This window comes from Mobula birostris, chromosome 15, assembly GCF_030028105.1.
Source record: "Mobula birostris isolate sMobBir1 chromosome 15, sMobBir1.hap1, whole genome shotgun sequence".
NCBI lineage: Eukaryota > Metazoa > Chordata > Chondrichthyes > Myliobatiformes > Myliobatidae > Mobula > Mobula birostris.
The window spans coordinates 9,013,867-9,028,232 of NC_092384.1; the positions used below are offsets into that span (position 1 = coordinate 9,013,867).

Below are 14,366 nucleotides of genomic sequence, written 5' to 3' on the forward strand. Positions count from 1 at the left end.
CTGGTGTGATGGCTCTTGGGAGCCTGAAAGGAGAAGGCAGGGGAGAACTTTCTGGAGACCCTCTCAGTACACCCAGTGTTCCGAGCGGTGTACGAAGGAGTGGGTGATCCCCAGGGGCTGGATCTTGAGTGCAAACGAGGGACGGTGTGGTGCACTCAGGTGAGGTCTAAGGTGATACGGCCAGGGGAGGCGGCATTAGTGATGGGGACCCCCAGATTCCCCGGAGTACCGCCGGGCGAGGCCCTGCTAGTAGACGCCCCAGACGACCTGGAATGGGAGTCCCGGTTCCCAGTTGGGGCGCTGGTGAGACCTGAATTGCAGAGGCCCTCAGCTGTACAGGCACGGCGGATGGGGGTGATTGTAAGGAACATAACGGAGAGGGAGATCACCTTTAAGCGTGGGATGCCCCTCGCGCACTTGTTCCCGGTTACAGTGATGTCTAGCACCCCCGTGAGACCCACTGGAGGAAAACTATTGGAGAACAGGGGGCAGCTGACCGAGGGGGCCCTTAATTTTAAAGACTCCCCTGTACCGCCGGCGTATAAGAGCAGGCTGGTGGAGAAGATGCTGAAGCTAGGGGATGTCTTTTCTCACGGCGAGTTTGATGTGGGATATTCCAAGAGCACTCGGCACACTATCTGGGTGACAAATGACACCCCGTTTAGGGAGAGGTCGCGGCGGTTGGCCCCAGCAGAGGTGGAAGATGTGCGGCAGCCCTTGCGGCAGTTGAAAGACGCAGGGATTATCGCGGAGTCCCGAAGCTCCTATGCGTCCCCCATAGTGGTGGCAAGGAAGAAAAATGGGAAGGTACGCATGTGCGTGGACTATAGGACCCTGAACCAGCGCACTGTTCCCGACCAATATACGGTCCCAAGGTGGAAGAAGCGTTGGCTTGTTTAAGAAGGGCACAGTGGTTTAGTGTATTGGATTTGCGGAGTGGGTATTACCAGATTCCGATGAGTGAGGCCGATAAAGAGAAGACGGCCTTTATCTGCCCCCTGGGATTTTTCCAGTTTGAACGAATGCCCCAAGGCATATCGGGGGCCCCAGCCACCTTCCAGCAGCTCATGGAGAGGACAGTGGGGGATATGAACCTGCTGGACGTAGTGGTGTACCTGGACGATCTGATAGTGTTTGGATCTACGTTGGAGGAGCATGAGGAGCAGCTGCTGAAGGTGCTGAGTCGGCTGAAGGAGGAAGGGTTAAAACTTTCCCTGGATAAATGCCAGTTCTGTAAGACGTCAGTCAGCTATGTCAGGCACATAATCTTGCGAAATGGGGTGGCCACTGATTGGGCTAAGATGGCCGCAGTAACCACCTGGCCGAGACCCCAGAAGGTGAGCGCCTTACGAAGGTTTCCAGGGTGCAGGCCTAGGCAAGGTTGTATGGAAGACCAGCAGTTGCCCATGCTGCAACTCTCCCCTCTCCATGCCACTGATGTTGTCCAAGGGAAGGGCACTAGGGCCGATACAGCTTGGCACCGGTGTCGGCGCAGAGCAATGTGTGGTTAAGTGCCTTGCTCAAGGACACAGCACGCTGCCTCAGCTGAGGCTCAAACTAGCGACCTTCAGATCACTAGACTGATGCCTTAACCACTTGGCCACGCGCCAACACTTTCCAGTTACATAAAGAGTAAAATGGAAGTGAGGGTTGATATTGGACCACTGAAAATTGATGCTGGTGAGGTAGGAATGGGGGACAAAGAAATGGCAGATGAACTTTGCATCAGTTTTCACTGTGGAAGACACAGTGCCAGGGGTTTGTGAGTGTCAATGCTATTACAAAGGAAAAAGTGCTAGGCAAACTGAAAGGTCTTAAGGTGGATAAGTCACCTGGACCAGATGGACTACAACCGAGAGTCCCCAGAGAGATTGCTGAAGAGATAACCGATGCATTGGTCATGATATCTCTGGAATCACTTGATTCTGGCATGGTCCCAGTGGACTGGAAGATTGTAAATGTCACTCCACTCTTTAAGAAGGGAGAAGGGAGAAAGGCCAAAGAAAGGAAAGTGCAGGCCAGTTAGCCTGGCTTCAGAGGTTGGGAAAGTGTTGGAGTCTATTACTAAAGATGAGGTTTTAGGGTATTTGGAGACAAATGATAAAATAAGTCAAAGTCAGCATGGTTTCTTTAAAGGGAAATCTTACCTGACAAATCTGTTGAAGTTCTTCGAGGAAGTAACAAGCAGGGTGGACAAAGGAGAGGCAGTGGATGTCATTTACTTGGATTTTCAGAAAGACTCCACATTAAGCAGGCTAATTGGCAGCAGGTGAGGTATCATGACTGGGTATGAAAGTAGCGTCCATCAAAGGCTCAGTCTTTGCAAGCAAGGATGGGTCATGGCTCACCCCTTTGTGCCAAAATTTGTGAGAGAGTTGTTAGTCAGTTCAAAAGGAACATTTCTCAACGCAAGATTGCAGGGAATTTAGGTCTTTCAACATCTACAGTACATAATATTGTGAAAAGATTCAGAGAATTCAGAGACATCTCAGTGCGTAAAGGGCAAGGTCGGAAACCACTGCTGAATGCTTGTGATCTTCGAGCCCTAGGCGACACTGCCTAAGAAACTGTCATGTTACTGTTACAATTATAGCCACCTGGACTCGGGAGTACTTCGGAAAGCCATTGTAACTCAACACAGTCCGTCGCTGCATCCAGAAATGCAACTTGAAACTGTATTATGCAAGGAGGAAGCCATACATCAACTCTATGCAGAAATGCCGGTGAGTTCTCAGGGCCCAAGCTCATCTCAGATGGACCGAAAGACTGTGGAACCGTGTGCTGTGGTCAGATGAGTCCACATTTCAGCTAGATTTCGGAAAAAACGGGCGTTGAGTTCTCCGTGCCAAAGATGAAAATGACCATCCAGATTGTTATCAGCGAAAGGTACAAAAGCCAGCATCTGTGATGGTATGGGGGTGCATCAGTGCTCACAGCATGGGTGAGTTGCATGTATGTGAAGGTACCATTGACTCTGAGGCATATATTAGGATTTTAGAGAGGGACATGTTGTCATCAAGGCGACGTCTCTTCCCGGAACGTCCATGCTTATTTCAGCAGGACAATGCCAGACCACATTCTGCATGGGCTACGACAGCGTGGCTTTGTAGACACAGAGTGCGTGTGCTTGACTGGTCTGCTGCCAGTCCAGATCTATCTCTTATTGAAAATGTATGGCACATCATGAAGAGGAGAATCAGACAACGGAGACCACGGACTGTTGAGCAGCTGAAGTCTTATATCAAGCAAGAATGGACAAAATTTCCAATTGCAACCCTACTACAATTAGTATCCTCAGTTCCAAAACGATTAAAAAGTGTTATTAAAAGGAAAGGTGATGTAACACAATGGTAAACATGCCTCTGTCCCAACTTTTGTTGAGTGTGTTGCAGCCATCAAATTCTAAATTTGTGTATGTCTACAAAATACAATTAAGTTGGTCAGTAAAACTATTGAAAAGCTTTTCTTTGTACTTTTGTCAGTTAAATAAAGGTTCACGTGAATTAACATATCACAGATTTTGTTTTTGTTGCATTTTGGAAAATATCCCAACTTTTCTGGAAATGGGGTTTGTAGTTGGCTGCCAGTGACCTGTGGTGTTCTTCAGGGGGGTCAGTATTAGGACCGCTACTTTTCACGTTGTTTGTCAGTGATTTGGAAAATGGAATTGATAACTTCATGGCAAAGTTTGCAAATGATACAAACACAAGTGGAATACTGATACATGTGTTAAAAGTCCATTGCATCGCTTTTTCTGAACTCTGTGTCCAAAGATCTTGGGTCTCTGGGCACACAGTCAGAGATCTTCCGTCTCCAACGACACACCAATCTCCTGCAGAGACACAAGATCCTGGGCCTCCGAAGGCAAGCGGAGCTCTTAGGCTGAGCCCTTTGTGTGTCGAACAACGGCCAGTTGTGAAATCCTGAGAGCGTGTCCCATTCCTGCAAAGAACCGTAGTCAGCATGTAACTCCAGGTCAGGGTCTTCAAAAGAACTCTGAAAGGGAAAAATTAAAGAGATATTAAAGATGGAAATAGAGCTGTTTCCGAAGAAGCAAGCAAAAGAGTTGCCACTAACCCTCCCAAGCTCTGCCTATATGGTGACATATATGCAGATTGATAATAAGTTTACTTTGAGCTCTCACAACCTGTTATTTCTTCACATCCTTGCAAAGCTTTCCTCACCATATATTTATCCAGCTTCCCTGTTGACAACTGCAGTAGAATCTGCCTCCATCACATCTACATGTAGTGCATTACGGATTCCAACTGCATGCTGCATTTAAAACAATCTTTCCTCAGCTCAGTTAGTTTTCTCCCTCTTTAATTTGCACTGATCATCTCTTGCCCTTGACCCTTCCAGCAAATGGAACAGCCAACCATTATCCATGCCGTCCAGTGCCAGTGTCGCTGTAGTTTACCGGTTAGCACAATGCTTTCGAGTGCCAGCTGTAAGATCGGGGCTTCGATCCCCACCGTTGTCTGTAAGGTTTGTATGTTCTCCCGTGACTGTGTGGGTGTCCTCCAGGCTCTCCAGATTACTCTCACATGACGGTTACGATTAGTGAGTTCTGGGCATACTATGTTGGTGCGGGAAGCATGGCAACACTTGCAGGCTGCACAACACCATCGTTGCTGATTTGATGCCAACCACACATTTTACTGTATGGTTCAATGTACATGAGACAATTGAAGCTAATCCTTTTAACCTTTAGACAGTCTCAGCCTCTCAAACCTACAGTATGTTTCTAATTGTAGACCCTCATTCCACAACTATTCTCATAAAAATTTCCTGGACTCTCTTGATTGTCTTAATATCCTTCCCAAGAGTTGATCAGAGCTGAACACTACAATGTTTGCAGATGCTGGAAATCCAAATCAACACACACAAAACGCTGGAGGAACTCAGCAGACCAGGCAGCATTTATGGAAACAAATAAACAGTCAATGTTTTTGTCCGAGACCCTTCTTCAGGACTGGAAAGGAAGGGGAAGACACCAGAATAAAAAGGTGGGGGAGGGGAAGGAGGGTAGTTAGAAGGTGATAGGTGAAGCCAGGTGGGTAGGGAAGGTAAAGGGCTAGAAAGGAAGAAATCTAATAGGACAGGAGAGTGGACCATGGGAGAAAGGGAAGGAGGAGGGGGCTCCGGAGGGTGGGGGTGGTGATATAACTATTTTTGAAACCTTTCATCTAGTTTTCATTATAATTCTATATCTGGGCTGTCATGTCTTCCTTGCTGATCTTTGAACTCAGTGCCATTTTTCTGCACTCCAGGCCTCTCAATCCCCTTGAAGTCCAGAAGTGTATACATCTCTGACTGAACTTCTACAGTCCTCTTGGTTAGAGAATTCCTCTCTGGCTGAAGACATTTCTTCTCGTCTGGAGTGAAGGAGGCTGAGGAGTGACCTTAGAAAGGTTTATAACATCAAGAAGGGCATAGATACCATAGATTGTCACAGTTTTCTTGCCAGGTTTGGGAATCTAGAACTAGAAGGCAGATGTTTAAGATGAGAGGGGATTCGAGGGGCAAGTTTTCTACAAAGATGGAATGAACTGTAAGAGGAAGTCAGAGGTGGGTACAATTACAATGTTTAAAAGATATTTAGTTATAGAAAAGGTTCAGATGCAGGCAAATGGACATCTTGATCAGTATGGACAAGTTAGGCTGGTGACTATAATCCAAGTCACTGGAGCAGGGGTGTCAAAACTACTGGCCCACGAAGGGGTCCAATCCGGCCCACAGATGATTTGGGGAAAAAAAGGTATATTCACGACCACATATTATGTCTCTGTACGGCAGCCGCTCTCTCTCCCACTGCTGTTTGCGCTGCCTGCTGCGCCGGCAGCTTGTTGTGTGCACTTAGAAAACAATAGGTGGCAGTTAACCACCGGCTGTACATAGGCACCTACCACCCTGCACTGAAGACCACTAGGGTCCCACTTACGTCGTCAGACACAGTATAAGCACACAGAGTACTCAGGTAAGTAACACCTGTAGTAAGGCTGAGACTATTTGCTGCTATGGTTCAAAATGCTTTCCAAGAGAAGAAAATTTGACATTGAAGGTCGGATATTCAACGATAATTGGAAAGATCGTTTTTTTCTTCTGTGAGGTCAACGGCAAACCTGTGTGTCTGATAAGCTCGCAACAAGTGGCTGTGGCAAAAGAGTACAATATCAAACGACACTACGAGACGTAAAATGGAGAAAAAACATGACAAGTACGCAGGACGACTCAGAACGCAAAAGGTAAACGAGTTTGAAGCAGCTCTGAAAAAACAGCAATCAGTGTTCACCAAAAGTCGAGAGACTCATGATGGAGCTGTCAAGGCCAGCTATATTATCGCCAACAAAATAGCTGCTGCGTCGAAGCCATACTCAGAGGGCGAGTTCTTCAAAGCATGCATACTGACGGCGGCTGAGCTGGTGTGCCCTGAGAAGAGATAGGCTTTTGGTAATATCAGCTTGTCAAGAAATGCTGGGGCAGAGAGAGTCGGGGACCTTGCAGGAGATTTGAACAGTCAACAAAAAGACAAAATAAAGTCATTTATTGCCTGCTCTATTGCAACTGATGAGAGCACCGACGTGATTGGTGTAGCTCAATTGGGAATATTTACTCGTGGTGTTGATGCATCTTTGACCGGCTCCGAGGAGTTTGTGGAGATGGTGCCCATGACAAACACCACAACAGGGAACGACGTTTTCTCCAACCTCGTTGAGGCCTTGGAGAGACTGGTGGTTGACTGGAGTCACGCTGTCAGCATAGCAACAGATGGCACACCGTCCATGGTCAGGAAAAAGGCAGGTGTTGTTGTGAAACTCCGAGAGAAAGTTCAGACAGAGAATCTGGAGCAGGAGTTCTGGAATTTTCATTGTATTATACACCAAGAGGAGTTATACTTTATACTTTATTGTCGCCAAACAATTGATACTAGAACGTACAATCATCACAGCGATATTTGATTCTGCGCTTCCCACTCCCTGGATAACAAATATTAAATATTAAAAATATTAAAAATAGTTAAAATTAATAAATATTAAAAATTTAAATTATAAATCATAAATAGAAAATAGAAAAATGGAAAGTAAGGTAGTAATGGAAAGTAAAAACCGAGAGGCAGGTCCGGATATTTGGAGGGTACGGCCCAGATCCGGGTCAGGATCCGTTCAGCAGTCTTATCACAGTTGGAAAGAAGCTGTTCCCAAATCTGGCTGTATGAGTCTTCAAGCTCCTGAGCCTTCTCCCGGAGGGAAGAGGGACGAAAACTGTGTTGGCTGGGTGGGTCGTGTCCTTGATTATCCTGGCAGCACTGCTCCGACAGCGTGCGGTGTAAAGTGAGTCCAAGGACAGAAGATTGGTTTGTGTGATGTGCTGTGCTGTGTTCACGATCTTCTGCAGCTTCTTTCAGTCTTGGACAGGACGACTTCCATACCAGATCGTGATGCACCCTAGAAGAATGCTTTCTGCGGTGCATCTATAAAAATTAGTGAGGGTTTCAGGGGACAGGCCAAATTTCTTTAGTTTTCTCAGGAGGTAAAGGCGCTGGTGGGCCTTCTTGGCAGTGAACTCTGCTTGGTTGGACCAAGTCAGGTCATTTATGACATTGACCCCAAGGAACTTAAAGCTTTTGACCTGTTCCACTTGCGCACCACAGATGTAAATTGGGTCATGCGGTCCGCTACTCCTTCTGAAGTCAACAACCAATTCCTTCATCTTGCTGACGTTGAGGGATAGGTTATTGTCTTTGCACCATTTCACCAGGTTCTTAATTTCCTCTCTGTACTCAAACTCATCATTACCCGAGATACGGCCTACAATTGTTGTGTCATCAGCAAACTTATATATTGAGTTTGATGGAAACTTGGCTACACAATCATGGGTGTACAGTGAGTACAGCAAGGGGCTGAGTACACAGCCTTGTGGGGCATTGGTGCTCAGAGTGATTGTAGAGGAGAGCTTGTCTCCTATTTTTACAGCCTGGGTCCTGTCTGTGAGGAAGTTGAAGATCCAACTGAAGATTTGAGTGCTAAGGCCCAGGTTCCAGAGCTTAGGAATCAGTTTATTTGGAATGATGGTATTAAAGGCAGAGCTGTAGTCAATGAAAAGGAGCCTTATGTATGCATCTTTATTCTCCAGGTGTTCTAAGGAGGAATGTAGGGCCAGAGAGATGGCATCTGCCGTTGACCTGTTGCTCCAGTAGGCAAATTGCAAAGTGTCGAGGTTGACCGGTAGGCTGCGGTTGATGTGTGCCATAACCAATCTCTCGAAGCACTTCATAGCAATTGATGTCAAAGCCACAGGTCGATAGTCATTCAGGCATGCCACCTTGCTCTTCTTCGGCACTGGGATTATCGTTGCCTTCTTAAAACAGGAGGGGAACTTAGACTGAAGCAAGGAGCAGTTGAAGGTGTCAGCAAACACTCCAGCTAGCTCACTTGCACAGACCCGAAGAACCCGTCCTGGGACACCATCTGGGCCCGTCGCCTTCCTTGGATTTATCTTCAGGAAGGCCCTTCTAATGTCCTCCTTGCTGATGATGAATTTCGATGCCACCAGGTCCGGTTCATCCAGAGGGAGCGGGACGTTCCTCTTCTGTTCGAATCTTGCGCAGAATACGTTAAGTTCGTCAGGAAGAGAAGCGCCACAGTTATTGATTTTCCCAGCCTTTCCTTTGTGTCTAGTGATCTCATTTAGACCCTGCCATAGTCTACTGGCATCCCTTTGGTTAGCCTGGGCTTCCAACTTGGCTCGTTATTGCTTCCTGGCGCCCTTAATGGCTTTCCGGAGTTCACATCTGGATTCTGTGTAGCGACTGGTATCTCCGGACCTAAAAGTCTCAGCTCTAGCCTTTTAAAGGGACTTGACCTCATAATTCATTCAAGGTTTCTGGTTATGGAATATCCGGATTGCCTTGTGAGACACACAGTCCTCCGTGCATTTCCAAATAAAGTCCGTGACAGCTGAGGCATACTCATCGAGGTTAACTGCCGAGTCCTTGAATACTAACCAGTCCACCGATTCAAAGCTGTTATGTAGCAGGAGCCTGAAAATGGACAATGTCATGGACGTAGTAATCAAAACGGTTAATTTTATTAGAGCCAAGGGACTTAACCATCGGCAATTTGACACTCTTTTGTCTGAAAGTAAAATTGGACACGGCCTGCCCTACCACACTGAAGTCCGTTGGTTGAGCAGAGGGGTTGTGCTCAAACGTTTTTTTCAATTACGTGCGGAAATTGGACTATTTATGAACGAGAAAGGGAAGCCAGTGGCAGAGTTGGATGACCCAGACTGGCTTCATGATCTTGCATTTTTGGTGGATATAACAGAGCACTTAAATGTGCTTAATGTTTAGATGCAAGGCCGCAACGAACTTATTACAGAATACTACGACAGCATTCGTGACTTTCAAATTAAATTAGGCCTGTGGGAGATGCAACTATCCCGGAGCAACCCAGCTCATTTCCCCTCTTTGCAGTCTGTGTGTGTCCCTCATGGGAATAATGACAACATGGACAGGTACAAGGACAAAATATCATGGCTGAAAAGTGAGTTTCAGAATTGTTTCCAAGTCTTCACTCAGCTCGAGAAGGAATTCTCACTATTTTGCTCACCATTTGCCGTCAATGCAGTATCAGATGTGCCGGAGGAAAGCCAAATGGAACTAATTGAAATTCAGTGTAACTCGGCTTTGAAATATAAGTTTGAGACTGTGGGTCTGGACTCATTCTATCAATAGCTGAGACCGATGTACCCCAAGATGACAGACTTTGCCTCAAAGACCCTTTGTATGTTCGGGACAACATATCTCCGTGAGCAGGCGTTCTCCATAATGAACATTAACAAATCCCAACTACGCTCGCAGCTGACACACAGACATCTAAGTGACATTACAAAAATCACAACTGCCCAGAAAGTGGTCCCTGATGTTGACAGGCTGGTTAAAGTCAAGAGATGTCAGGTGTCTGGAAGCAGCAAGTGAAAAATGAGTGACACTGTTCGATGCACTGTGACATGTAAGCAAAATGCATTATGAAATATCGAGTGTCATAATATTGTGATTCATTCATTTACCGACTATTCTATTATTGTAAATGTGATCACTTCAATAAAAATTAGAGGCTTACTGTGTTTATTGTCTGAGTTTAATTGCTGGAAGCAGGCTAATAAAAATTAGGTGCAGTTGTGTAGCCTACATTTACAATTTGTTCCGTTAGGTCTACATTTGTGTCTGCTAATGTTCAATTTCAAATGGTTTATTAATGGAAAGTATATGGCTCCCAAAACAATCTTTGCCAAAATAGCATCATTTTTTCTCTCTCTCATCACAACTTTCTTGTAGCCTACGACTGTAAGTTAATACCAATCATAAAAAAAATGCTTGCTAGGCAATCTTCTTCATAAGAAACAAAATTCGTAAAGTGAGACACTTTGTAGTTATAGCGGAGACTGAGACACGTGACAGCAGGTTGAAAATACGAAGGCAACGAAAGCTGTGGGAGCACGCGCGTGTGCGTCCGCACGCGCACAACTGATCCGGCCCGCATGAAGTTGCATTTTGCCCAGTCCAGCCCGTGACCTACTATGAGTTTGACACCCCTGCACTGGAGAGACATTGAAGCTGCTAATGGAAAGATCTTTATTCATCATGGAAAATAGGCAGTCTGGAGCCCTCTCAGTATTGTCTCCCAAATCCAAAGCTACATCACATTTTTTTACACACTCTTAAGATCAAAGGCAGCAGCAGGTGATTTGATACAATTTAAATAGTTAAAATTAGGTAGCTTTCTGCAATATTTTTGGGTTAAGAACACTTCCTTAGAATTACATACTACCATGGGAGACATCTCTGAATATTCAATCACCTTTGCTGGGACAATGTAATTCACACAGGGAACCCTCAGTTAATGGTAAGGCTCTAAGGCATAAAAAAGGTTGGAAACTCCTGGTCTGAAAACCCCGGGGGGGGGGGAGGGATCGCAGATACCCACAATTAATGGTGTCAAGGCTAACTCCGAAGTTCACAAATATGCCAAATACTAATAAATCAACTATACCTGTATTCATGTCTGATGTGCCAAGTCCAGTCTGCAAGCTTGAATTCAGTCATAATTACGCAAAATAACTTCACCAATTTTACCTGTTTGATGCAGGCCAGTTAACATATTGTCATTGTCTTACACTTGGCTGAAGCAGATGAAAATGTCTCAGTCACTTCACTTTGTAAACCACATTTTTTAAATAGCTGGTTGGTCACTGTGGGGCAGCATCCTGTGCTCTATAGACCAGGGTCTCTCAACCAGGTTTCTGCAAGAGGTCACCTGGGGTCCTGCGAGAGATCATGATTTAAAAAAAAAACATTTTTTGAAAGCACAATGCTAGCGCCTGCATTGGTGGACAGTGACAGAGCAGATCCATTGGCAATTTCATTAGCGGTCTCTCAGCCCAGTATGGCCATGTGTAGTTGGATCCTGTTTATTTGGTTGAGTCCATTCTCAGTTTGACACAAGATAGGGGAGGCCATTGATAATTGCTGAGTGCTGTATTGCATAGATGGGTGGAGGGTAGGCTGATGAATTGTGAAGAGTGTTTTCCGAGCATTGAATGGACTCTCCCATTTTTATATTTTCATAACCCTATGTTTTACAGACATGTCTGACAGTCCAATGTGGCGATCTTTGAATTATAATCTGAGTCATTTCACTGCACTAGCGCAGCAATGGACACAAAAAAGAAGTCTGTCTTTACAATGAAAGCTACTTATCACTGGGTTTTACATGGATCCAAGTTGTCCTAACCCATTGTGCCTAGTCTGTGGCAAACAACCTACAAATGTAGCATGGCTCCAGCAAAATGGAAAAGCCACTTAACTCCACATCACAGCCACGTGACTCAAAAGGGCTGATTATTTTAAATGGCTATTGGAATCTCAAAACTAACAGAGTAAAGCTTTTGTTAATATAGTCAGTAAAAAGATACGGGAAGCAAGTTGTTTAGTAGCAGAACTTATTACCAAGAAAAGGAAAGGTCACAGTTGGTGAGAACCTAATAATGTCAGCATGTAAAATTATAGTGGATAAATGCTAGGATAAGATGCAGTACAAGAAATTGAAAAAGGTTTCACACTCAATGATGATGATGACTGGTTCTTTGCTTGTGAAGATCAGGAGGGAAGAAGAGTACTCAGGAGTGATGGCACGATCGTTGGTGACCGAGGCCAGTTCTGGATCTGCAGACTGGTACAGTAGGGACACTGGAACAGCTGGGATGTGAGCAAGGTCCTTCCTGCATCTCTGTTTCTCTTCAGCAGTTGCTCTTCTGATTTCCTCAAAATTCTTGGCTGCACTGTGGATCAGCGTTCACTGTCACAAGCCAGCTGCTGCCACTCACTGACGTCAATATTTGCCTGAGAGGGCTGCTGCTTAAGTCGGTCTTTATACTTTGTATCCGGGGAGCACAATAAGCTCTCTTACTCTGAGAGAGTTCTCTGTAGAGTATTGCTTTTGATAACCTGGAGATGGAAACGCTCGAGCAACCGGATCTGCTTGTGGTACGAGACCCAGGCTTTGGAGCCGTACAGCGGTGTTATGACGACGGCAGCCCTGTGCACCTGGATTTGTGGACAGATGCAGCTGCTGGTTCTTCCACACACATTTCTGGAGGCATCCAAAGGTACTGCTGTCTCTGGCGAGTCGATTATCAACGTCCCTTCCTACGGTAGTGTCGTTGCAGATATGCTGCCCAGGTAGGTGAACTGCGACATGTCACAGGATGCTGAAGAGGTTTTGTGTGATGAACTGAAATACAACAGCTTCCCTATCCAGGTTAACACTCTGACACACAATTTAGAGTTTAGAGTGAACTACAACACGAGATCCATATATCAGTGTTCTTTGACATGAAGACAGGTGGTTTCAGCTCACTGAGAACTCTGGAACCATAGGATTGCCACGAGCTGGCCATCCTTCCATGGTACTGTCATAGACTTTTGACAATGTTGGGTCGTTCCTTGTATTTCAGAATTTGTTCCTGGCAGCTGGTCCACCAACGATATGTGGGACACCACTGCTGGATCACAGAATCAGATTTTTCTTCTTCAGTTGTCAACAGCAGAAGACATGACAAGCCGTCAGTGTTGTTTCATTGTGTACTACCCTTGAACTCTATGTCATAAGAGTTGGTTCCCAGGAAAAGTGCCCAATGTTGCATTCAGCTAGCAGATATCACTGGGATTCCCATCCTGGGTTTGAAAATGGACTCAAGGGGTTGGTGATAAGTCACTAAAGTAAACTTTTGTCCAGGGAGTGGTGAAACTTCTTACTCATACTAGACTTCAGGCCTCTCAGTCTATCTGTTTGTAGTTGCATTCTGCACTTGTCAATGAATTTGAAGCAAATGCAATCAAGTTTTCAGATTCGTCTTCTATAATTGTGACAAAATGGCTCCAATGCCATAAGAAGATGTATCTCTAACCAGTCTGATGGACAGATAGGTCATAATGGGTGAGCAGTTCATCTGATGTTATTAGTCTTTGTTTCCTTGAATGCTCTTTCACATCTTCCTGACCATTCCCATTTTTCTCCTGCCTGCAACAGAGCATTCAATGGATGCAGCACTGTGGCAAGACTTGGAAGAAACCTGTGGTAATAGCATACAAGGCCAAGTACGACCGAAGTTGTGACACATTCTGGTTTGGGTGCCTGCAGCGCTGCTTCAATCTTCTTGTCATTGACAAGCAGGGCTTACACAAGTCACATGTCCACAATGAGATTTCATTCTTGAAAAAAAAAACTCATCTCTTTGCATGCAGACCATACTCACTTCACTGAGCTTGGTAAGCACTTTACAAAGGTTCCAGAGATAGTCTTCATCATTCTTGATGTCATCAAGGTAAATTTGTGCTCTGGGAGATCTTGGAGCACTTGGGTCCATTGCTCTTTGCCAAATTGCTGGAACTGATGTGACACCAAAGATGAGATGATTATACTGAAACAGTCCCTTGTGAATGTAGATTGTGAGGAACTTCCTGCTTGACTCCTCAATCTCCATTTGCAGGTAGGCTTGTGACAGGTCAAACTTTGATAAGCTCTCCCTGCCCACCAAAGGTGCAAAAAAAAAACTTCTGAATTTGAGGATACTGCACAGTACACAGCCCAGGGTTGATGCTCACTTTGAAGTCCCCACATATGCAAACAGCTTCAGCCTTCCCTTTCTTGATCACTGAGGCAATGGGCACGAGCCAGTTGCTCCACTCAACCTTGGAGAGAATGGCAGATGCCTCCAAGCTCTGAAGTTCAGCATCCACTTTAGGATGTAATGTGCAAGGCACTGGATGTGCTTTATGGAATCTAGGTGTTGCTGCTTCA

General features: G+C 45.4%; 1 protein-coding gene across 1 annotated transcript in view; it reads right to left on the reverse strand.

Annotated features, from left to right (window-relative positions):
* Positions 1-2,352, reverse strand: part of vac14 (vac14 homolog (S. cerevisiae)) — a 468,264-nt gene extending 465,912 nt beyond the window's left edge. The window contains exon 1 of the mRNA XM_072279307.1: positions 2,148-2,352. The gene's annotated coding sequence lies outside the window, so the exon portion shown is untranslated. The remainder of the gene's footprint in view (positions 1-2,147) is intronic.
* Between the last annotated feature and the right edge of the window lie 12,014 nt (positions 2,353-14,366).